Below are 25,382 nucleotides of genomic sequence, written 5' to 3'. Positions count from 1 at the left end.
GGAGTGCAAGGGGGTTGCTGACACAGTCATTTTAGGGGTTTGTTTTCTCTGCGCCAAATTGCCCTGTCTCATTAATGACAGGCTCAATTTCCATTAGGTTCCCTGATGGATCTTGCAAGACATCCAAGAGGGAGCTTCCTTCCAGCGCAGAAATGTAATTCCCTGCGGATACGTGTTGGCATCCACCAACTCAGAGACATAATGAAGTTAATTTTGAGGAAAAGCAAACACAAATATAACGGTGATCAGAAGAGCAGCCACAACTGTCTGAGCCATTTATTTAATGGACTAATTAGCTTATTAAGTACTTTGTACTGCCCTCTTTTCCACAGAGGATTTAAAGAGATGATTGTCTGGCTCAAAGGACTGGTTTCGGATTTGTGATCAGGACACCGAGTTCGAGTCCCAGTTCTGATCATCTGAGCTCTGCCTCCATCTCAGCCTGTAGGGCCCCAGTGTCATTAAATCATTTGTCTTATCTACTTTATGGGACTGATGGGAGGATAAAATGAGATAATAATATACATGAAAGAACCTTGTTGAAGAATAAAGCGCTATGCACATGTTAGTTATTATTTCAGAAACCAAAGTTAGCAAGAGATAAAAATCTTAAATCTGGGAGGAATTTTTCTGTGGAGCTAGTTGGCAGGTCACTTCTTTTTCTCATTTCTTCTTTGTTTGCATCTCAGAGAATTAGCAACCAGATAGGAAGGAAATGCCATTATTAGAATGTGGGCTGCCTGGGTGGTGGGGAGGTGCCAGCTGAGGCATTTTTTAACAGTGTGGCTTCTAGGGCTCTGATTTGCATACTTGCAGCTGTCTAGCCCACTGATGACCAAAAATACACCCAAGTGATATGTATATCTATATTATGCTTCAGTTTGCCAAGGCATCTTTGATTTTTATCTTCAGGCTCATTCTTTTGGGTAAAGGCATCAACTTCAAACAAATAAACAGATAGCTCAGAATAGTGCTTAGGTGTGTTCAGAGGAAAAATCTCTTAGAGAGACTAGGCATCAGCAGACCAGGCTTTGCCACTAATAATCATATTGTCCTAGCTGGGAGAGGCCATGCCTTGCATCTGATAGGAACTGGCAAGTAGCTCAGTAGGCTGTATTTTGAGAAATCCACCTTAGAAATTTCTTATTTGAAAATTAAAATGTCACACACAAGTATACATATATATATATAAATACACACACACACACATATATATATTTTTTCCTCTCTCTCTTAAATTTCTAGTCTTTTTTGTTTGTCCACCAACAAATAGGTGTTTATCAATCGGTTTTTCACCAATATTCTTCAAGTGTTTCTCAAGAGTGGTCCATTAAAAGTCCACTTTTAAGAGAATCGCCTGGAGCATTTATTAAAAATTCAGACCCCCTCCTTTGGACCCATCAAATAAGCTTATCTGAAGGAGGGGCCCTGGAATCTGCATTCCCAAGAAATTTCCCAGGAAGACATCGAGCATACTCAAGTTTAGGGCCCCATTTGTGAAGATTGTCTACAAGGGTTTGGTAGTTTCTATTGCTATTTCTCTTAGGTTAAGTTTCTGGGCCAGGACTCTTGATTTCATTTTGGGCAGCTGGATCAGCTCATCCTGGCTCCATATCCCTCTTTAGCTTTGGGAGATCCTTCACCAATTTTTATATTGCTCTTGTTGGCCGGAAGATCACTGTTCTTTCCAGACAGGACAGAAGCAAAGCCGGAGTTGGAGAACTCTGCTTTCATGATGTCATCCTCCAAATGTACAGCATCGGCACCAGTCCCAGACCCCTCTCAGATTGTTGGTCCCATCCTTCCAAAAAACACCCTCCTTTAACTCTTACATTGTCACTAGCCCCACTCAGTGTGGACCAAGGTGACCAACGGTTCTTTGTTTTTTTTTTTTTTTTGATTCTCCCAGTTATAGCACTGAAAGTTCCATGCCCCAAGAGTTCCCTCAGTCCCAAGCAAACTGGAATGGCGGGTCACCCTGTCAGGGAGGATATTGCCCTCCTTGACACTCTCCTTACTGTTAAGCCAAACTTGTATCTTCATGTTTGATTGAATGTTCATCTTTTGTACCTATCTCTTAAATATTCCCCTGAGAGCTTCCTGTGCAAAAATATGGGTTTATTCAACTGAGTGATTATTTTTATTAAAGCAGGTAGAGATGTTGCTTCACTTCTGTTGAATGAAGGAATACTTAGGACTCCCCACTAAACATCCTGGGAGTGGAAGCAAAGCTACTCAAGGATTTGGCTGCATTTTAGTCCCCTGCCTTTCTGCATCCAGCAACATGTCAGCTGTTCTGCTTTCCTTATCTATTAGTAGGGTTATTCCCTTAATGTCTTAGGATATTTTGTGTCATTCTCTTAGTCAAAAGTAGGATCACTGTGGCTCGGATTTACCTGTAGGTAGGAATGGAACCCAAACATCGAGCCAGATAGGCCTTATAGTGATGCTTTACAAGACATCAAGCACTCACAAGAAGACCCAAATATTGCCAAGTTTATCCCATGACGTCTGCTAATATACCCCTCCCTGTGCCTCTTTCTCTCACCTTCTGATGTGGGTAGTTCTAATGTCATTTGGGGAGGAGACTGAAAGCAGAAGACTATTGCCTTGAGGTAAGGAAGGGAATGTCTTGAGATTTGTATTTGTCTTGGTCAAAAGGTACACATTTCCAACAGACTTGGGACATTATATTATCTGTCTCCTCTGTAATTCTTTGGTTTCAAATGAATAGAAAGGTCTCAAATTACTTCAAGCCAATTCCACTTTTGTCCATACACCCAGCACTTCTATTATCATGGCTGTAAGGCAATCTGAAGCCTCCAAGATAGGACAGTAGAAAAGAGGGGAATGTCAGGATGTAGAAAGCCAACTCTAGGACTGGCCTCCAAGGAGGAGGGCTGATTAAGTGTCATAGTGACGTGGCCGAACTGAGATTGAATGTGTGTTGATGAAAACATCCTAAGATACCAACATGGTGGCTGAAACTCCACAGCAAAAGGATCTGGGCAGAGGCATATTCTTCGTCTGGGCGGTGGGTGCCTGTGTGTCTAGGCACTTTTGTCTGTCAGCAGCAAAACCCGAGCCAGTAGGGAGGCATATGGTGAATAGACTCCTGAACCTAGGCTATGTTAATAGGCCGGGATAGAATGTTGCGTTTTTCAAACTCTTGAATTTCTAATACTCAACCAGCTGCTTATCATTGCTACAGGTTCCTAAGGGAGAGGGGCAAGGGAAAGATGCTTTATTTCTAACTCAGGTTCTGGCCATAGTTACCCATAGTCTTCGCTATGGCAGTGGGCTGGGTCATATATGAACTGTAAGGACCCCATATTTCTCGTCTAATCCAAGACCTAGACTAAAGTCAGGACACTTTGACATATCACTCTGACATGAGGATGCACACAAAAAGAACCCCAGAGAAAGCGAAATTGGCCATGTTCATGCCCATTTAATCTCCTCCCATCCAAAGTTTCACTGCCTACAACTGAGATTGAAGTCTGTCCTGAGACTCTATGATTTCAGAGCTTTTCCTCTTGGAAGCAGAGAGTGAGGGGATTGAAGAAGCCACCTAGAGAAGAGAAGCCTTGAACTATTTCTAGAGGAGAGGGTATCAGTAACACTGTTAGGGTTTAGACCTGCGTCAGTGGGCTGTGGTTCAGAGCAGGGCATTCACCCCCATGGAAATAATGGGATATGGAGTAGCAATGATTGCAAAGAGGGGGCTAAGGTTAGTGACTTGGTGGACACATAATGCTCACCTAATTCCTATGAGCCATCAGCTTGTATGATGATCCAAACTAACTCCAAACATGCCTATTGATTGAGATAGGATTTCTAATTTACTGCCTGGCTTGGGCTGGCTCGGGGCTACAGTGGGTCTGAGGTGTTAATGAAGGGTGTTCAGTTCCTACAGGGCATGAGGCTGAGGCAGGAGAAAGAGTTACAGTACCTCCAGTAAGATGCTGTATGCTATCTTTCTCCACTAGAAAGACCTACATCAGTTCTTTGTAGCTTACCTGCTTAACCCTCAGGGTGGATGGAGAAAAGAAACAGTAATCTGTAGTGATTCTGCAATGACATCCCTGATATACCCGGGAGAGAGTCAAATTTTCATACTGCAGCAGGACCTTCTGAGATTAACTGCTCATTGCAGACCCCAGTATATCTTTGACTAGTTGTTACGCAGCTGTTCTGATATGTTGTTTGAACATATTGGTTTCTTGACTAGACTTATTGCATTTAATACATTTTAACAATACGCAACAATCGGTTTGACACTGGTTTGGACAATCAGAAGGGATGCCAAGATCAAATGGAATGGGTGCCACACCCAATCAGCATGCTATCAATGACCTGTCCAATCAAAACAGAAGCTGAGCATAAGCAACCAATGTATTCACACAAGCTCAGACCAGCTGAGGAGCAGCCCAGTTTAGATGAATGCTTGGAATAATTAATTCCAAAAGACGCCTTCTACTAGAAAGAGTTTCAAAAAGTATGATAAACTTGTTGAGTTTGTGGTTCCGTAAGTCCTTACAAGAGCTTTCCTGAGGCAAGCCTGGTATGAGCATATTGCATGGCTTTATGTAGTGAAATATCTTCATGGAGGGTAAGGCAGCAGCTGGAGTTTGGCCACTGGCCACAACTCTTCCTCTGCAGACTTGCGAGCCAATGTGTATATGGGATGGAGGCAGAAAGATATATGCCAAGATTGTGCTTGAATTCCCTGGAGATGGCTTGGAGGCTGATACACTGACATTCACATGTGTGCACTCACATGGCACTCTGTGCTGGTTAGTGCTGCCGGGGTAAAGGGAGCTGGGCCCAGGCAGAGCCAGCGGCTCACAAAGGCATTGTTCATTGTATTGTAAGTGACATGAAATCCACCATTTGACAGCTAGCCCACATAACTGTGGTGATACGAAAGGCTCACTTTAGATCATGCATTCCACTGCTGTGCATGGATTAATATGACTTTGAAAGGGCTTTTCTTTCTTTCTTTCAAATTTAATATGGGAATATATGAGGAAGAACATGGTAGCAATTAGTTGCTGGTATGAATTTTATGAGCAGTTTGCTAGAAACCACATTAATGACTCCATGGGTAGTGCTGAGATCAGTTTTGTTATATTATTTTTTCTCTTTTTCACCCCTTTCCCTCTTAAAAGGCCAGCCTGAAACTCCAGGATGGTGTCAGGCAGATGGCCCTAGTAGACAAAGTTTTCTTTTCCAGGATAGATAGCCCAACTCAACCCTACATTGGATCTTGTACTGAGTCTGCTGGTGGGTCCAGCCCTGTTTCTAACCCTGGAGCACTATAAAGATGGGAAGTCATCTGGCATCGGTTCTGACAGGTGGAGTGAAACCCTTGCAGGAACTGTCCACAGGGAAGTTGTTACCAAGGAGGGAAAAAAGAAAATCCTGAGTGTTTTTCTCAATGTTAGCAATGGGAATAAGAATAAAATGTAGGCATTAGCTAGGAAAAAAAATGGAAACAAATAGTCTTTATATATTCTCAGGAAGCATGGAGATGGTTTTTAAAATATTTCCCCAGAAGCCAAGGGAAAGGGTGGGTATTGGATAAAGGGACTGGATTCAGGAAGCAAACAGGGCACAGCTTCCTGGGAATGTGTGATGAAGCCAGCTGAGGTCTGTGTTCAAAAACGGTTTCAATGTTTGGGTCTGGAATCTTGAAAGAAACAAAAATAAGTTTGTTACCAAGTCACAGGCCTTGATCAAGTCCCGAGAGAAGCACCTGTAAACACAAAGCAAATTAGGTGCAGTCTCAGCCACAAGAGTGAATCAGCAAGCAGGGGAGGTTAAATGGAAAAACAAAATCAAAACAAAACAAAAACAAGCAAGAAATAACCTCATTCTGCTAGAGAAAAAATAAATAGACACAGGGAGGGTTGCAGCATAGCTTTTACTTCCGATTCTTTTCTCCAACATGGGAAGTTGGCAACCAAGAGCTCTGGAAGAAGTAGAGCCAAGAAGGTAAACTGAGGCCTTTTCTGCAATTAGGCATGGGATAGGCCCTCTGTGATGAGAGACGTAGGAATATCAGAATCTTGAGAACAAGCACTTGCAAATCTTTGAACTGAAAGTTGTGGCTTTATCTCCAGGAAGCTCTTTGGCTTTTGACTCAAGCAGAAATTCAGATGGACTATAAATGGTAAGTTATGGACCAATGATATAATGGCATCTCATTAACGTATTTTTCCCTAAAACCTACAAAATGAAGGTGATTGGTTAGTGCTACTAATTTCAGATATTTTCATGAAGTGGTGTCTTTTGGACTGATAAGAAGTAGAAAATTCATGACAATAACTCCAGGGAGGTTTGAATCTCTAGCTCGCCTGGATCCCAGGCACATCTGCTTCTTGGCAGTTTGTCTGAATGATGGGAACGATACCATCAAATATCATCTGAGAGAAACATGATTAAATGGCCTGTTTCCTGACATTTCCTGATGAAAACATTGTTTTAGCTCAGACATGAATATTTTAATAATAGAGAACAAGACTCTTAGTAAAACTTGGCTCCTTGGAAACATTCCCCCTTTTAAAGACTTTTTGATGTAGTTTAGGACTTTATAGAATGGGCTGTCTTATAAAATTTTGATGCCTCGGCTAAATTTTGTCAGATTTGAAGGAGGCTATAACAAACATGTGTGTAAGAGTTTAAAAAGTATCATTGGTTTAAAATCTAATCAGTGAAATCCAAATGTAAATGTGATTTAAAATGTAATCACCTTCCACCTCCTCTCAAATAAAGCAAAATCAACACAAGGTCAGTTTAAATAGAAAAAATAAGTTATGGTGGGTGCATGTGCTGTCATTTTATTTTTTTTAATTTTTTTATTTTTTTTACTGTGCTTGTATGTTATATAAACTCTTTTTGATATCCTTCACAAAGAAAAAAGTTAAAAAAAAATTAACTTGTTGGAACTGTGAGCTAAACGTCCCTCCTACACGAGCATACACAAACTCACACACACACGCATTTAGTATTAGTCAAATCCTCATAAAATTTTGAGTTCATGCCTCTACAATTTGAGTGACACAGAGTCATGAAAATAATGAGTTAGAAACCAGCAACTATGAGGGAAAGCTGAAGGCATTGGCGTCGTTTAACCTGGAGAAGACAAGGACCCGGTTGATTTAATAATGGTCTCCCAGTTTATGGCGGGTTATTATGCAGAAGATGGTGTCCATCTGTTTTTCATTTCTAGTGAAGACAGAAAAAAACTGAGAGGCTAGAATTGCATCAGGGGAGATTAGGGTGAGAGATGAAGAAGGTCTTGTTTGATAGGGTTGCGAGACTGGAATGAACAACCAAGAAGGATTATGAAATCCCCATCTTTGGAATTCTTAAATTAATGTGATCTGCATGAATCAATGTGGCGGGATGGTTTTGTTATCTGCCTGCTAGCCAGCAGAGGGATGGCGGGGCCAATGATTCCGTAGGCCAAGTCTCCTGGTGCGCCATGATTCTTTGAGTTGAGTGTATTGCCTGTGGCAGGGAATCCAATGTGCAGAGCCAGGAGCCTGCTGCCCTGTGGCAGGGCCGCTGCGGCTGTGTGCTGGGGTAAGCTGACACTTCACGTTCCTTTCGACTCAAATGGCTCCAAAGTCGTTTAGGATCTTTCTGACTGCCAACTGCCACCTTGAAATAGGAAAAGTATTTTAAACAAATCCTCCAGGACATGCAGGCAAAGTATGCATTTGCAGTACTCAGAATACATGGTCACCGGACACCTCCTAGAGACAACTGAAAACTATTAGCACAGCAGGAAACCCCATGGAAAAAGAGGTGGGAAACGGGAAGATTTGGATATTAAACTTATATCCTGCCTTTCTCATTTTGAGACATATTTTTGACACAAAGCTAAATTTTCTTGATGAGCAGATTTCTTCCTCTCTCTCTCCCCCTCTTTCTTTCCTTTTCTTTTCTTTTTCTTTCTCTCTTAAGTTCTTTCAAGCTTTTTTTTTGCTTGAAAGCAAAATATCTTAAGTATGACAATTAGGTCTTATGGATGCTAGAGGTAAACCCTGAGAATTTGAAGGAGGCAATTAAAATTTTTTTGTGTGTGAAAAATAAAAGTCTAGTACTTTGCTTTACTTATAAAAGGATACTCTTACTATATCTGTTTTAAATATATTTCTTAAGGTGATGAAACATCCCAGGGAACAGAGCTGTATGTGAAGAGATTTGTGTGGAAAGGAGGATTTTAAAAGTTTTTTTCATCTTTCTTAACATTCTCCCCAAGCAACCCAACCTCACACTTCAAAGGAGCAGAGCAGAACTTTTACCTAAGCGAGGTCTTGCCTCTCCCAGCAGGCTTGGTTTCCATACCATGGTTTTTCTGGAAATGTCCTCTTTCCATATGCTACCTTTGAGTCACGCCTCATTGAGAGTGATGATTATGATCTCTGGACGTTCGGATGCTGCTGAGAATCGGGAGGATATTTTGAGCCCTGGAATTCGGGCTCTGCCACATGTTTGGATTAACAACCAGTTAAACCTTGCTAAGGCAATATTTTTCTATGCAGTTAGTTTTTATACCAAACAAGGTTTGTAGTAATTGGATGCCCTACTTGAGCAAAACTGTTTACCAGAAAATAAATCACTCCGGGCATTAAGAAAACACAAGCCCAGGGATTCGCCAGCGCAGCATCATCCCGTTCATTTCTCATAAAACTAGCCCCAAACATGTGCATTCTCATCTATGATGACTTACACTTTGAATTGTGGTCTCTTTATTTCCATGCCCATTATAATGCTTACCTAAACATTTCCCTCTGTTTAGCTGCGGTGCTTCTGGTAATGACTTCTATTTGGCTGCTGGGAAACATTTGCCAGGAGAGAGAGAGGGAGGGAGAGAGAGAGAGAGAGAGAGAGAGAGAGAGAGAGAAAGAGAGAGAGAGAAGAGGGGAAGAGAGAGGGGGAGGAGAGAGAAAGGGAGGGGGAGAGAGAGAGATAGAGGAGAGAAAGGTGGGGGAGAAAGAGAGAAGGGAGCAGGAGAGAGAGAAGGGGAGAGAAAAAGAAGAGGAGAGACAGTGAGGGGGGGAGGAGGTGGGGAGGAGAAAGGGGAAGACAGAGAGGTATAGAGAAGAGGGAGGGAGAGAGAGAAGGGAAGAAGGGAGAGCAGAAAAAAAAAAGAGGCATACTTTTTTCATAACTGGCCATTGAATTACAGATAATTAAAATTTAAAACAACTTCAGGCTATCTAATGTAGTTTCTATGATTGGTAGATGAGGTCAGGAGGAGAGTGACTGGCCCTAGGTGACATAGGAGGCAGAAAGGTGGGCTGTGAGCTCTGTTGACCTTTGCTCTGTCCTGACCCTCCTACTGCCCCCAGTAGTCTTCTTTTTCTCTGGAGATCTTGGCTACCTAAAGAGGAATTTTTAAAAGTAAGCTAGGTAGGCCATGCTCTCTTAGGAAGAGAGGATGGAACCGAGCTCCAGCTAGAGGTTTTTCCATCATGCTAACTATGAGAGTCAGGAGGTTCCAGGAAGCAGGACCACATGCTGGTGTGTGGTTGTGCCTCTCATGAATGGTCCTGCTCAAATTCTGGCAGTCACTTAAAGCCAGTCAACCATGTTTGAAGAAGAAGCAATTAACAATGCAAATATCAGGGCAAAACAAGAAAATAATCAAAACATGTTAGATTTTCAGACTTTGAGCATTTTGGTGAAATTCTTACAGAAAATGGAAGACCAGCCTCCCCTTTGCTGTAGTCTGAATGTTTGTATCTCCCAAAATTCGCACGTTGAAATTCTAATCCCCAGGGTGGTGGTAATAGGATATGGGGCCTTTGAAAGGTGACTAGGTCATAATGATGGAGCCCTCGTGAATGAGATTAGTGCCCTTATAAAAGAGACCCCAGAGAGCTTGCTTGCCCCTTCCACCATGTGAGAACACATGGAGAAGGTGCCATTGATGAACCCGATAGTTGGACCTCAGACCCCAAATCTGCTAGTACCTTGATCTTGAACTTCCCAGCCTCCAGGACCATGAAAAATCAATTTCTGTTGTTTGTAAGCTACCCAGTTTATGGTTTTGTTATATAGCAGCCAGAATGGCCTAAGACACCCTTGAAAAATGACTTATTTATTCTTTTGAGCTCAAGTCAAAGCTAATAGCTTTGGTCATTTGGAATGACTCTAATTGGCTTTCCACCAGCAGGAAGGCCTGATTCAAGTCAATTTTGTTCATAAGTCATAAATGCTATAAAAGGGAAAATGTACCCCAAAAATAATCCAAAAAATTTAGAATTTGCCTCCCTCATGGCTTCAATTTTGACTTCAGCAGATTGAAGTATTTGTGGAGATTTTGCTGCTAATGTGTAGCTTTGACAATAGGACCAAATTCTTGGTTTTTGAGAGTACAAAAAGAAGTTGCTAAGCATAAGATTTAATCATTAATGAAGTGAACATAATTTTCCCTTCCAATGAGACATTTTTCTTCACTTTAACAGTGCCTTGTAGTTTGTCAGAGGAATTGGGGTCATGAACATAACTTCAAAGGCGTTTCCCCAGTTCACTTATTTCAATGATAAAGCCATTCACATGGAACCATGTCTTGCTTGGATTCTAGTGTTGAAACCACTTCTTCAGGTCCAATTTGTGTAGTCTAGAAATTGCGTGAGAGCTGGGACGAAAATTATTGAACCAACCACATTGTGTAGCATTCTTCCTTGCAAATTCAAGGTAATAGATACAGTTTTGAAGAAGAAATCTATGAATGAAGGTCAGAATAAATCATTTTATTATGCAATGTGCTTTAGATGTTCCTACTCCCATAACCATTAAACAGTAACACTCAGGTCCTTGCTGTGCATAAAGCAGTGTGAGAAGCACAGAGTGAGACACACAGACCTGAATGATAGCACCTGGTCCCTTCCCTCAAGAGCTTGCACATTGTACAGGGCAGAGCCACTATTTTTAGCCTTTTCCTCTTGGCGACATCATGGGTCAAGTCAGACCATGAGACCTGCAAGACTTGGCTCCATATGCTTCTCTCTACCTTTCCACCAACTTCCTATGTCAAAGCACCTGGCAGAATAACTGCAATGGATGGTTGGGTTTCTTAACCTATTTGACCATTACTGAATGTTACTAGGGGAAATCATATGAAATCTAAATTTTTGTAGGTTAGAAACAGTCAACTATTGACAATTTCATATGGTTCAATCAAATATTTAGCATGTTGTATGCAGTGAATAATTCTCAAGCTTTTGAAAGTGCTTTTAGGTTTTTCCAAGAATTCATCCCCTAAGACTCTCTCTTAGCCAGACAGGCTGAGTGCCAGAGTCTGATACCTCCTTAGGGTGATTGTTTCTGGGAGGTGAGAGGTGATGAGGTTTGGTTAATTCCAGCTGAGGTGCCCTGAAATGGGTTGCTTTTAGTAGGAAAGGTATTTTCAAAACTCGTTTGTTTGCTGAAACAATCTGATTTGGGTAAATACATCGTAAGAATTTCATAGTATATAATAAATACAACGATATGAAAAGGTCTAAATAGCTCAAAATGATGTGACTTTGTAGGGCCCTGTTTTCACTGTAATCTCTTCTGTTTAAACTCATGCTTCCTAGTGCTGTGTTTGAATAGCGCAAACTGATTTCATTTGAATTTTAAACATCCATTAAAAAAACAGAAACCAAGTAATGGATTAATCATGTAGATATTAAACCAAAAAATGAAGAAGAGTAGGAGGAGGAGGAATGAAAGAACATTTAAACCTCTGTGACCCCACCATAGAAAGGGCTGCTTTTAATATTTTGCTGAAGATTCTTCTAGATTCTTCTTCAAATATTCTTGGGAAGCTGAGGGGAAACTATTAATCATGCGTAATCTACTTGGGATTGATTTAATCAAATGTTTTTAGAACTGGAAGTGACAAAAAATATTGTAGACCAGTCCTCAAACAGGGGTATTTCACCCCACAGGTGATATTCGGTAATGTCTGGGGACATGTTTGGTTGTCACAACTTACGGATGATCCTGGCATCTAGTGGGCAGAAATCAAGGATGCTGCTAACACATTGTACTTAACACATTGTACAAACAACACACACGACATTTCCCACAACAAATAATTATTGGGTCACAAATGTCAGTAGTGCCGACGGTAAGAAAGCTTGTTTTAGACTAGTATCCTTATTTTCTGAGTAAAAAGTCCAGAGCTAAAAGATGGTTTGCACAAAGTCACTCAGTCAACTGGTGGTAGGAGAGAGATGAGAACCTTTGCCACTTCTGCCCGGTCCAGGGCTATTTTCACTGCACTGGGACGAATGCAAATTTTGGTAGCCAAAGACAGGCTCAGGAAAGCACGAGAGCATAATTCTAAAACAGGGCTCTGGGGGGAAGATAGATCCAGGTATTGAGGGGACAGGGCCTGCAAACAGAAGGAGACATTAAATAGATAGAAGTACAGTGAGACCACTGGGAGCAAGTTTTAGAGGAGGCCCAAAAAGAGCAATGGAGCTCTATCCCTAGTGAATATGGCTTGCTAAGCAAGTTTATATGGATGTTTCCATGGTGCTTGTATGACCTTCTCTTTCCAGTTTGCCTGGAACCGTCTCAGTTTTAACACTGAAAGTCCCATATTCTGGGAGCCTCCTCAGTTCTGGGAAAACCAGGATGGTTGTTCATCCTGTTTCCCATTCCTTCACATAAATATACTAAGCAAAAGTTATTCTGCCAACTGGACACTAGTTTGGTGAATTGGAGGAAATTTGGTGAAGAATGTGTGGGACCTCTCTGTATATTTCTATAACTTCCTGTGAATATATAATTATTTCAGAATAAAAGTCAAAAACAACTTAGTGAATGAGATCTAAGTGAATTACTAACCTTATCTCAGCTGAGACTACAGGGAACTTTCATGTGGCCAGATAGGATGCCCAAAGTAGAAAGCTCTTTATGTTGATATCATAGGCTGCCACACCATCACCATGGGTGACAGCTTCATGGGTACCTGAGAAGGGCAGGGAGGATGGCACAGTGCAGATAGTGTGGTTGGCATTTAGGTATGACCATAGTGTTACTTAATCTTGAAGCAGTACAAGTCTTCTTGTGGTGGGAAAAAACATATGTTTGGGAATAAGAAGGAAGGCTGGTTTATACAACAAAAAAATTATGAAGTCTTCCTTGAGGGAGGCATTCATTCATTAATTCTTCCATTCACTGCAGTGACAAACACTCTGCTTAGTGATAGAAAACTAAAGTTGAGTAGGAATCCTTCTCTCCCCTTGAAGGGTTTTTGGTTTGTGGGGGCTGAAAGAGAGTCATCGAAGAAAAAGTCCTGTGTTTACTTTAACAATGTAAACTATACTTCTTTCTTAAGAAAGGGAAGGGAACATTAGTTGAATACCTTCTATGTTCAAGAATATAAGTTCTTGTGTATATAAGTTAGAAATCTGCAGCTGTGTCTTCAGGTAATTAAAACAACTGGACTTTATAGAGGCACATGGGGTTTTCAATGTATGGAAATAATTTAACTGGTATTTTAATTTAATGGAATTTCTATTTTTTAAAAGAAGCATATCCACAAATTGGAAAATATCAAGTAAAATTATCTGATGGGCCTGGATGTCTGAACATTGGGTGGCAGTTTTTGACCAGAAGACTTCTCAATCCATTCCACATTTTTTTTTAAGCATTTTAGGTTAAATCTCGGAGAATTTTTGTCTAATTTTCCACTAGGGGTCAAGTGCATATGATGCTTACACATAGCCAGAGAAGGTAGTATTCTACATGGTTTGATTTCAGCACGGCTCCTGACATTTCTAAGTGTCCCAACCTATTTTGCCTGAAGCTTGTGATGATGTTCTCAGTGTTATCAAGCCTTTCATTTTACTGTTATATGTCTTCTTTCCTGAGAGGTGGAACTCTGGAGATGAATTCTTTTTTAACGGCAAATGAATGCTACCATACGTGTTGCCAAAAGAGGAAGAAAAGTATATTAAGTGCTAAGCCATAGCAAATGGGTCAGGAGAGAAAGGGAATCAGGAAACAGATGGTAATGGGGGAAAGGAGGAAGAAAAGCATAAATATGCTAAAACGGGAAGTACTGGAGGCAAATCTTGCCCTGTTTCTCTTACTTTGAGAATTGCCCGAGTGGTCAGGAAGTCAGAGCTGCCATCTTGTTTTCAGATGTGCCTCTATCTAGGGTTTTATCTTTAGTTTTATCAAACGAGGTACAGCTGGGAGAGCTTTTAAAAAATACCTACCCTCCAGCCCCACCTCCAAACAGTCTGAGTCAGTAGGTCTTAGATGGGAGGGCCCCAAGCATCAGTATTTCCTTGAAGTACCCTGGGTGACAGCCATAGTTGAGAACCTGTATCTAGAATAGTGCCCTAATTTTTCAGATGACTAGATCATGTCCAAGAGACATTAGGTAACTGACAAAGGGCCACACAGCTAAACCCAGAGGTACATCTAGGACTCAAGGCTCCTGCTTTCATGTAAGAATCTTCCAATAATATATTTAGAATCTCCCAAGTGTAAAGTACTAGGCTAGGCTTGCTCTGGATGCTAGAGAAGTCCTAAATCTTTCCCTAACGGGCTTCTTTTTGTTGTTGTTAAACACCTCACATGATGCCTGCACATAGTAGCACTTAATAAATACTTGCTGAATGAAGGAGCGTGGCTCATGTTTAATTTTCTCCCTCACGCCCACCAGAAGCACTGAAGTAGCACTGCTCTAAAGTGCTAACGTGGAATGGAATTACTCCCCACTCAGTCCCTTTCTCAGAATGTGTTACTTCTTTGTGACTCAACCTATGAGCCTAGGATTGAGTAGATCATAGCATTCGAGGGGATTTTCATTAAAGTAATGAAGTAGCAGTTGGCTTTTCAGCTTCAAATTCTTTCCCTTGTTAAAGAAACTGAAACATTATCTTGAGTAGGATTGGCTATTTAAATCCGGCTGAATGGTTTTTCAATAGAAGTGATTGAAAAAAAACCATTTTTCATTTTTTGGAGGAATTTGTTCCATTCTGTCTTGTGTTTCATTATAAACAGTTTTTTAATAGCAAAAATTATTCTTCATGCCCCTAAATGTGTGGTGAATGCCTCCCAACCATATTTCCACACAGACCGCAGGTCTTTGCCAATTTTTCTATATGTAGAGCCTCCACTGATGATGGCTCAGAACTGAAACCCAATCTAATGCTACTAAACTCCTGGATTGAGAAGGGTTTTAAAATCACCTTTGGTGGTTTACACAGAAATTAACCCAGGGCCTCTGGTTTCTCTCCTTTCCTATGGTTGTTGATGATGTAAGACAAAGCCCACTTCATGCTGGAGTGTATGCTCTTGAGGGCAAGGGGCTGGTCAATTTCCTCACTTTATATCCCTCACTCAAAGCAAATGCTGTACACCATGCAGGAGAGGAGTTGACAATGCCCCTAAGGGATGCAAATTAATTCAGGGGGTGGGGATGTGAAAATGGTTTGTGACCCTTCAAGGGGCCATAGTACATAAATAAATATATAGTATATCTATGTCATTAAATTTTCATGGGGAGATTGGGGGAAAATATCTAAAAAGACTTCTTAGAGGAGTCTAAAAATAAAAAGATCAAGAGACACTGCTTTAAACCCATCTATCAACTGATTGAACAAATGTAATGTTAGAGGCAACGGAACTCTGTGCCTCTACATTTTAGAGCTGGTCGACTAACATGAGCAAAGATTCCTATGTTAAGAGATTTAGCTCACTGCCACAACATTTTGACTTTAGTCTGAACTGTTTTCTACATTTTCCCATCCAAGTACTAACCAGGCCCAACCCTGCTTAGCTTCCGAGATCAGACGAGATCGGGCATGTTCAGGGTTGTATGGCCATAGACTGTTTTCTACATTTTCGATGATCATTTTGAGGTTCAACATTAAATCACTGGAATCAAGGACTCCTTCTTGGTCTTTTGCCTCTTTGGGTGTGAAAATAGAAATGTCTAACAGGAGCAACTGGACGGAAGGCGATGAAGCTGGGTATCTGTGACAGTGGCAGTGACATGGAGCGGAGCACAGCAATTTCCCTGGGAAAGACCCACCAACTCTCTTTTAGGGAGCATCTATCCAGAGGCACGTTAGCTTCTTACGGCTCTACCACTTATCAGATTTTGATAAGACGTGAATCTCAGTTTCCTCCTTTCTAAAATGGGGACAATGGTAGGTGATACCATGGCCACATTATAGGGTGTGCGGTATCATATGAGATCATACAGGTGAGCAAGTTATAAGTTATTAATTTTGGTATAAGTTATTATTATCCTGCTGTTTGAAATATTATTTTGAATTGATCTCCTGTGAAGAAGCAAGGGAGGATTTGAAGGAAAAAGACCTTTTCATGCCCAGGGCAGTCGGGGCCCTAGAAGACTCCATATGACACTCCACATGGCCCCACTTAGATGTAGGGGAGCTTGGAAATGAGACACCTGGTTGAGCAGTCACTTGCCAGAGGGAAATTTGTATAATGGAAGGGAAGCACAAGGTGGACAGCTAACAGTCTCTGCCACAAAAGAAAACAATTTTAACCTGTATCTAATTTTCTGAGAGCACGGATACCTAAGAAGTTAAATCATCCTAGAAGGGTTCCCTTGAAGGTGTTCCCAGTTTGCAATCTTGCTCCTCTGTCTTTGTCCTTAAGTCACTGCCTCTTTTCAAGAGTACTTTCTTCTTTTTAATTCTGTTGTGTAAATTTCTACATTTTTGAGAAAGCCACTCCACCTATAGAAACTTCTCTTACCATAGGATCCACCCTTTTCCCGACAGGAGTTTTCCCCTAAATTGGATTTATTCAATGTGGTATCATCTGCCCTCTTGGGAGGTTACTGGGGGAAAGTAGGATAGCAGCCATGGTAGTCTTTGACCTTCCAAGACCTTTAGACTAATCTATGAGGGGTATGGGCGCAATAAATGTGGTCCCCATTGAGCCTTTTACATAAGGGTGAGAAGTTACACTTTCTTATTTTTCTAGTTTTCTGGGGTATTGTCAGAACAAATACACACACACACACACACACACACACACACACACACACGAATCTTTGGAGGACAAAGTTTAATTCTCAGCTGGGTGCGGTGGCTCACGCCTGTAATCCCAGCACTTTGGGAGGCTGAGGCGGGCGGATCACGGGGTCAGGAGATTAAGACCATCCCGGCTAACATGGTCAAACCCCATCTCTACTAAAAATACAAAAAAAAAAAACAAAAACAAAACTAGCCGGGCAAGGTGGCGGGTGCCTGTAGTTCCAGCTACTCGGGAGGTGGAGGCAGGAGAATGGCGTGAACCCGGGAGGCGGAGCTTGCAGTGAGCCGAGATCGCGCCACTGCACTCCAGGCTGGGCGACAGAGTGAGACTCCGTCTCAAAAAAACAAAAAGTGTAATTCTCAGTGAGGGACAGAAACACTTTCCTAATCTTCCTAACCACTCCTTAACTTGGTAGACTGCTTCTCTTATAGAAGAGTTAGCAATTTAAATGTTATTGCAAAATAATATTGTTTGTTTTCATTCATCATTTACTTTTAAATGTACTCCATATCTTCGGATAATAAGAAACTTGAAGCGTTGGATTATCATTTGCAATAGCCCAAATAGATTCCTAGATGAATGCCATCCTCTTGTCCAGTCTCCCAGGGCATCCGAATAGCTTAATTCTTCCACTTATGCCATTTCTGTGTCCTCCCAGTGTACTTCCCCTGGTCATGCTTATGCATGCCCCAGTGCTGTTGCCTGTCCTGTTCCCCTGGCCAGGAATGCTCTTTGAATAATTTTTTTATCCTTCAAGACCCAATCCAAGTCCCACTCCTCCATAAAACCTTCCCCTACTTCTCCAGCCCACACTGACTTTGGTCTCTGACCTTTCATTACATTCCCCAGAGTTGAGTAAATAATTATTCTGTGTATTTTCTCTCTGTTGTCAAGGTGGTATTTGCAGATACACATACTAAGCACTATATAAAAACGTATTGACTGGATGAATGTTGATGTGAGACTAGAAGCAAGAGAATATTCTTGGATATCAGATGACAGATGGTGTTTTCTAAAACTCTTCAAGGACAAGGAAATTATCATATATAGTTCCTTATTCTCTCTACTTTTAGAACTTTGGGCAACTTATCTAACTTGTTTAAGTCTTCATTTCTTTGTGTATAAAACAGAGGGAATGAAAATCACTTTATCCAATTTTTCGAAGACTCAGAAATAATTTAGGAAAAGTATCTAGTCGAGTCCCTGGCATACAGTAGGTGCTCAATAAACATTAATTGTCATTACTATTATTGTTGTTGCTGACATCATTGTTATTTCCCACAGTGTCTAGTATAGTGCTGAATATGTGATATGCCGACTGACTCTTTAATCCTGGACAATGAGGTTGTTCAGCGCCCTGCAGTGTCCTTCATTGCTCTGAATATTTCTGCATGATTAGTTCACAGTGCAGGAAATCTGTTGAGGGAAACAAGTTGGAGGAGAATCACAAAGATCCAGTAGGAGTGCCATATCCAAGCCCCACAGCCTGAGCCAGGTAGAAATGAAAACGTTCTCACTGAATTCCCTAGACTGGCATGACCCCAGACCTTAGCTCAGACTACGTGAGGAGTGTGATAAACCAGACTCTGAATAGTGGCTTTCACGAAGCAGCTCAGATAAAAATCTTACTATTCAATTTTTAAATTTACAACTTAGAAATTCTAGATTGGTTGACATTGGCTCAATACTTTAAACCAGCTGATGGAAAGAAAGATCTGTTATTGATTTACTGGCCTTCTTCTCCCCCACCCCTTTCCTCTGAGCACTGACTAAAATCTCTCCAAAACAAGTATTGGAGGCCTCACAGTCTTCAGAGCACTGACGGTGGGAGGAGGAGTGCAGGAAGGGAGGCATTCACATCTCTTTGCTGGCATCTCATTGTGTCCCTTCTTCAACATTCGCTGTCTGGCGATCCACCATTCTTCTCCATCCCAGGGCAAGACCTAATCCAGCAGTAGGGCCCCAAAACATGAATCAGGCCAGACACAGTGCTCGTGCCTGTAATCTCAGCACTTTGGGAGGCTGAGATGGGTGGATCACTTGAGGTCAGGAGTTCGAGGCCAGCCCTGGCCAACATGGTAAAACCCTGTCTCTACTAAAAATACAAAAATTAGCCAGGCGTGGTGGCAAATGCCTGTAGTCCCACCTACTCGGGAGACTGAGGCAGGAGAATCGCTTGAACCTGGGAGGCAGAGGTTGCAGTGAGCCGAGATTGCACCACTGCACTCCAGCCTGGGTGACAGAGCGAGACTCCGTCTCAAATAACAACAACAACAACAAGAACAAAACACGAATCAGCTAACCTGGATTCTGTTTGGGCTGAGCTCTCCCAACAGCTCCTCTTCCACCTCTGCGAGTTATGCATATCTTAGTGGAACTCTTCACCAGGCAATCTTTGCAATGCCACCCACAGAAGGAAGGGTTTAGGGAGTGGACTATTCCTATCAAGTAGTTAAGGTTATGGGGAGAAGGAGAGGCTGGTATAGTCTTTATTCCAAGGAGCCTCACACTTTATCTGCTCTAAGGGACTAAGGCTAATAGAAGGCACAACAGAAAAATGACAATCATCAAATGAATAATAATTGAGTGTCAGACACCATGCTTCATAATTGGCATGTATTATTTATTTTTCATAACAATCTGAATATTGGAACTCACTATCCTGAACAAATTAGGCTGAGAGAGCCCAAGCAGCTTGCCCAATATCATGTGGCTGGTAAGTGGCACAGCTGAGCAGAACTTTCTCCTGTGCTTCATGACCTCTCATAGGAATGTACTTCTTGGGCTTCCTTGCCTCACTCGGGATTTACAGATCACAGGACAAATTGTGCTCAGAAGGACCTGGTGGGAGAACACTGCCCTGTGAGGCAGAGGCCTGTGCTTTAATCCTGCTTCTGCTATTAACTCTTTCACTTTGTGCAAGTCAAACAAATATTGTGGGTCTCATGCGTAAATTGAGGGAATGGAATTTAAACATCTCTGGAAGGTTTCTTGCAGCTCTGTGATTCTATGAACTAGTATCTAAACACATTTACAGGAATAACACAAACTTCTCCTCCATCCTACACTCAGTCATCTAGCAGCCCTATTCATACGGAATATTGGGAAGAACCAGATTATAAGCAAAACTGCTGTCACAAAATCCCCAAACATAAAGTCATGCCCTTTTGTAGAATCAGGCTCTTTCTCTAAGCCTGTTTATTCATACTTTTCAAATTACACTAAGAAGTTTCTTCCACTCAAAATGTATATGACAAATTAGAAAAGGCATGAGGAGAAGCTGACATAAACAGGCACAAACAGAAAAATGAAGGAGGAGAAATCATTTTAAAAATACCTAAGGAAGAAAACAGGTGCAGGGCCAGTTAGTATAGGGAAGAAAACCCCAATTATTTCAATAGACCCTTAGGAAATCTTTGCATCATTACAAATAAGACAAACACATGATGATGTTCACATGGATACATTTGAATCACCAAGAAAAGATTAATCAATGTGGGTAAACTCTGTTTAGGAAGGAAGTAAGATGCATATTCTGTTTTAGAAAGTTTTCCATTTATTATAGTTAACATTTTTCCTTTTCAAGTTTTGATACCTTACTGGGTAGACTCTGAACTCTAGAAAACTGCAGTTTTGGTTATCTATTGCTGCATAACAAAGCACTCCAAAATATAGTGGCTTATAACAACAAATATTTTACTGTCTCATTATACTATGGGTTAAATGGGCTCAGCTGGGAGGTTCTTCTGCCCCAAAGAATGTCGGCTGGGGCTAAAGTCATCTGGGGACTTAATTGAACTGGAACATCTTGAGAGCGTTTGCTCACATGGCTGTTGGTTGATGGTGGCTGTTGTCTGGGAGCCCTCCTGGGGCTGCCCCCAGAGTGCCTGCACATGGCCTCTCCATGGATAGCAGCTGGGTTCTGAGAAGAGCAGTCCCAAGAGTGAGAATTCCAAGCAGAAGAGACAGGAAACTGTCATTCCTCTAAAAGGCTGGGCCTGGATTTGGCACAGCAATACTCTGGCCATATTTGATAAGCAGCTGCAGGACAAACCAGATGAAGGGAGGGGAAATAAACTTGAGCTCTTAGTGGGGAAAGTGGCAGTGAAGTTGCAGCTGTATTTAATCTACCACACCTGGTCTCCAGGACAACTTTTTCCCTGAGGGGCTTGGAGGACTGAGTTTTTACTGTGCTTCATTTTCATGTTGTACTTTTGTGTTTTTCAAAACACCTTGGGAAATACATTATTTGATTCTCTCTTTTTTTTTTTTTTTTTTTTTAACACAGAAGCTGAAGAGACTCTTTTAAAACCCCAGGAAGGTTATGTCGCTGCTCTGCTCAACACTCTCCAGTGGCTCCTGTCTCAGAGAAGTCCAAAGCCTTGCAAGGCCTACCCTATTCAGTTCCACATCCTTTCTAATCCAGTCTACATCCCTCCCGGTTGCTCTGCTTCAGCCACTCTGGCCTCAGGGCCTTTGCACTGGCTATTCCACTATCTGGAATGCTCTTTCCCCAGTGATCTCTCAGCTCACCTTCTTACTTCCTTTGAGTTTATATCTCAATGGCACCCTCTTAGGGTACGCCTTTTCTCTCCTCAGCACTCCTCCTTCCCCTTCTAGGCTTTGCTTTTTGCCAAAGCCCTTAGAAATCCCGTATGTTTTGTTTATTCATTTCTTTATCTGCTTCTCCCAGTGGAACTCCAGGGAAAGGGAGACTTTTGCTGGTTTGTTTACTACTGTACCCCCCGGGACTACAACAGTGCCTGGTCCTTAGTGATTATTCATATGTGTTTGAATGAGATATTGAATAAACGAATGAGTTCTCATTATGTATTAGTATTTATGAGTCATGGTAAGGGCTGTGTTCTTGGCTTTACGGATGAAGAAACAGAGTCCCAGAAGATTTTGTGACTTGTCTGAGGTCACGCAGCTAGTGGTAGAGCCAGCTCTAGAACCCAGGGGCTATGATCTGCAGCCTCAGGTCTTTTGGGCAACCACTTGCTGCATTTCCATGGGGCTATTTCCAGGCAGGCACATACCCGGCTCTGACATGGACTCTGGACAGGCTCAATATGCAGATACACAGTCTTTCCCCGAAGTGAGAATAGGGTACCACACTGCTGCTGTCATTTCCTGGACAGAGAAATGTGCATCTTGCCCGCTGGGTTCAGAGCAATAGTAATTACGAGAGTCTGGAGGGAAGTGAGAAAAGGCATCAGGGGCATTTAACAACCTTCACTGACCTGCAAATTATTATTTACAGTAACACAGAGCATTTCCTCTTCAGAGGCAAAGATGTAGAACATATCATACATGTGTCTTTCTTTTTTTCTTTCTTACTTTTTTTTTTTTTTTTTTAAATAAGACTGACTCCTCATAGTGCTCTCCGGAAGCAGACAGAGAAGAGAAAGGGTTATTGGGCAGGTCAGAACGGACTTACCCTTAGGAGATGAAAGGAATGAATCTTCACTGTTCTTTATTAAATTCCTCCAGGAACTCTATGAAGATGATATTGGAAAACCTGAGAATCACATTGTAAACTCTTGAGAGGCTGGGTCGGGTTTTATTTATCATACATCTCCTGTTGATCCGGCACACTGCTTTGTAACAGCAGGTCTGGAGAAGTGTGTTCAGATTGACTGCCTGGGCTGGGAGGGGCTTTGGTTCTCATCTCTTCCAATCTCGTCTCCAGGATATAGACCATCTGCTCATTCCTAGACTGCTGCTGCCAAACCAAAAACACGTCCACTGACTAGGAGCTCATTACCTATCAGAGCAGCCCTTCTTTTCATATTGTTTATGTTGAGCTACTGTCTTCTTACTACAAGCGCCACCTTTCAGGTCTGGTTCTTTCTTCTGGATTGACAGAGGATAAATCTACTATGTTAGTAACAGATAAGCTTTCTTACATGAAATAGAGCAAGTTCTCCTTATCTCACTGGCTCTAAAAAGCAGAACTTGGCACCTAGCAGTCTGTGAAAGCAGGAGTTCCCTGAGAGGCCTCCCAGAGTGTGTGTCTGTGTGTGTGTGTGTGTTTCTGCATGGGGAGTGTGTTTCTAATGCGGTGGTGCAGAGTTTGACATTGGAGTCAAGCTACTTGGGCTCATTTCCAGGCTCTATCACACAGCCGTGTGACTTGGATATGACACTTAGCCTCTCTGTGTCTCAGTTTCTTAATCTGTAAAATGAAAAGAATAATAGTGGCAACCTGATGGGATTGTTGTGAAGATTAAATGTGCGAATGCCTGTGAAGCATTAGTACAGTGCCTACCTAGCATATACTGTGTGCTTGATCCATGTGAGCTCTTGGATGCTAATGATGCAGTGTCTTTGGGAGGAGGTTCTGCTTCTCACGGGTTATAACAAGCAGAAGAAACCCGTGGAGCTAGGGGAATTGTCCCTGGTGCCTTCTCCTTCAGTGCTTCTCTGCTTTCCTCCCTCTTTCTCCTCCCCTATCTGTGCCCAAGTTATTCTCCAGTGGTCTAGTCCCAGGATACTGTTCTCTAAGCTGGACAGCTGCTGCTTCCTGGTGGGTGTGCCTAGGGACTCTTAGACTTTTTCACAGAGAACCAGGGAGATCCACAATTCTTCCAGGTGTAAAAAAGGGTGACCTCTCAGTGTGGTGAGTGGGAAAGAGGTATTCAGGAGACTGAAAGTAAAACCCTTCCCACTACCCCTCACCCCACAACCACAAACACTCACCTACTTGGACCATTGATTGTGTATGTCCATGAAATCACATCTTCCTGCCACGTGTTTTAAACCTGACATTTTCTACCTTGCTAAGTCGTGACAAATCCTTTGATATGGCCAAGAATGAACTGTTTTCAATTTAGTCAGAATTCGCGATACATCACATGAAATGAGAAGAAAGACGACCTGATCAAGAAATGATATTAATGTTACAAATTTTGGCTGGGTTTAAAAATAAACACAGAAGAAACTGACAGGTTTTTTTGTTTTTTTTTTGTTTGTTTGTTTGTTTGTTTTTGAGACAGGGTCTCACTCTGTTTCCCAGTCTGGAATGCAGTAGCAAGATCTCTGTTCACTGCAGCCTTGACTGTCCAGACTCAAACCATCCACCCACTTCAGCCTCCTAAGTAGCTGGGACTACAGGCATGTGCCACTATGCCCAGCTAAATTTTCTATTTTTAGTGGAGACGAGGTTTCTCCATGTTGTCCAGGCTGGTCTCGAGCTCCTGGGCTCAAGCCACCTTGGCTTCTCAATGTGCTGGAATTACAGGCATGAGCCACTACACCTGGCTGAAACTGACATTTTTGAGGGCCTGTTTTGTACCAGGCCCTGTGCTAGGTGATTAGCATAACCCAGAGAGGGGTAGTAGTTATATTCTCCCTATTTTCAAAGATGAACAGTGAACTTCTCAAAGTTCACAGCAGTCACTTGAGCATTCCAACCCTAGTCAGTCTGCATCCAAAAGCAGAAGGTTTTGGGTTGTGCAGGCGGAATTTGAAGCCAGTGATCAGGAGACTTGTTTTCTAATCACACAATAGGGCTGGCTGCTATTTCTTTCTTTCTTTTTCTTTTCTTTTTTTTTTTTTTTTTTTTTTTTTTTTTTTTTTTTTGAGATGCAGTTTTGCTTTTGTTGCCCAGGCTGGAGTGCAATGGTGTGATCTCTGCTCATCAAAACCTCCGTCTCCCAGGTTCAAGTGATTCTCCTGCCTCAGCCTCTTGAATTGCTGGCACTGCAGGCATGTGCCACCATGCCCAGCTAATTTTGTATTTTTAGTAGGAATGGGGTTTCTCCACGTTGGTCGAGTTGGTCTCGAACTCCCGACCTCAGGTGATTCACCCACCTCGGCCTCCCAAAGTGCTGGGATTACAAGTGTGAGCCATCGCACCTGGCCTCCTATTTATTCATATGTAAAATGAGAATGAGAATGATAATATCTACCTTGCATTCCTCCTGAGGTAGGTGAAGTTGCTTTTTAATCATTTAATTTATTTATAACAGTAATGCATACACATGAACAAGAAGTGTCAAGGGCTGTTGGAGAGTATGTCTCTCTGCCCCAGCTCTGAGCTCATGCCCTGGGTGTAACTCCTTAGCCATGTCTTTTTAATTCTGGCAATTCTCACCACAACCTTCGATAATTGCTTTATAATCTATTTCTTGAAATAGTCCTATTTAAACTGTATCCACGCCCCCCTACTTTGACACGGATTTTTAGCACATTTACACTGTCTCATATCTTCCATGGATTTTTGTACACACTGATATTATCCCCATTCATTCTTGTGGCTACTTTTATAGGTATTAAACAACCTACTTAAATCTTCACTTTGGGATTTGTTAGGAGGAATCTATTGGCTTGTG

General features: G+C 41.9%; 1 long non-coding RNA gene across 1 annotated transcript in view; it reads left to right on the top strand.

Annotated features, from left to right (window-relative positions):
* LOC144340345 (uncharacterized) overlaps positions 1-21,875 on the top strand; it is a 50,484-nt gene extending 28,609 nt beyond the window's left edge. Inside the window, exon 3 of the long non-coding RNA XR_013416362.1 lies at positions 21,335-21,875. This is a non-coding gene — a long non-coding RNA (uncharacterized LOC144340345). The remainder of the gene's footprint in view (positions 1-21,334) is intronic.
* The last annotated feature ends 3,507 nt before the right edge of the window (positions 21,876-25,382 follow it).

The sequence above is a fragment of the Macaca mulatta genome, chromosome 4, assembly GCF_049350105.2.
Source record: "Macaca mulatta isolate MMU2019108-1 chromosome 4, T2T-MMU8v2.0, whole genome shotgun sequence".
Lineage (NCBI taxonomy): Eukaryota > Metazoa > Chordata > Mammalia > Primates > Cercopithecidae > Macaca > Macaca mulatta.
This window is presented reverse-complemented; position numbering and strand designations above follow the sequence as displayed.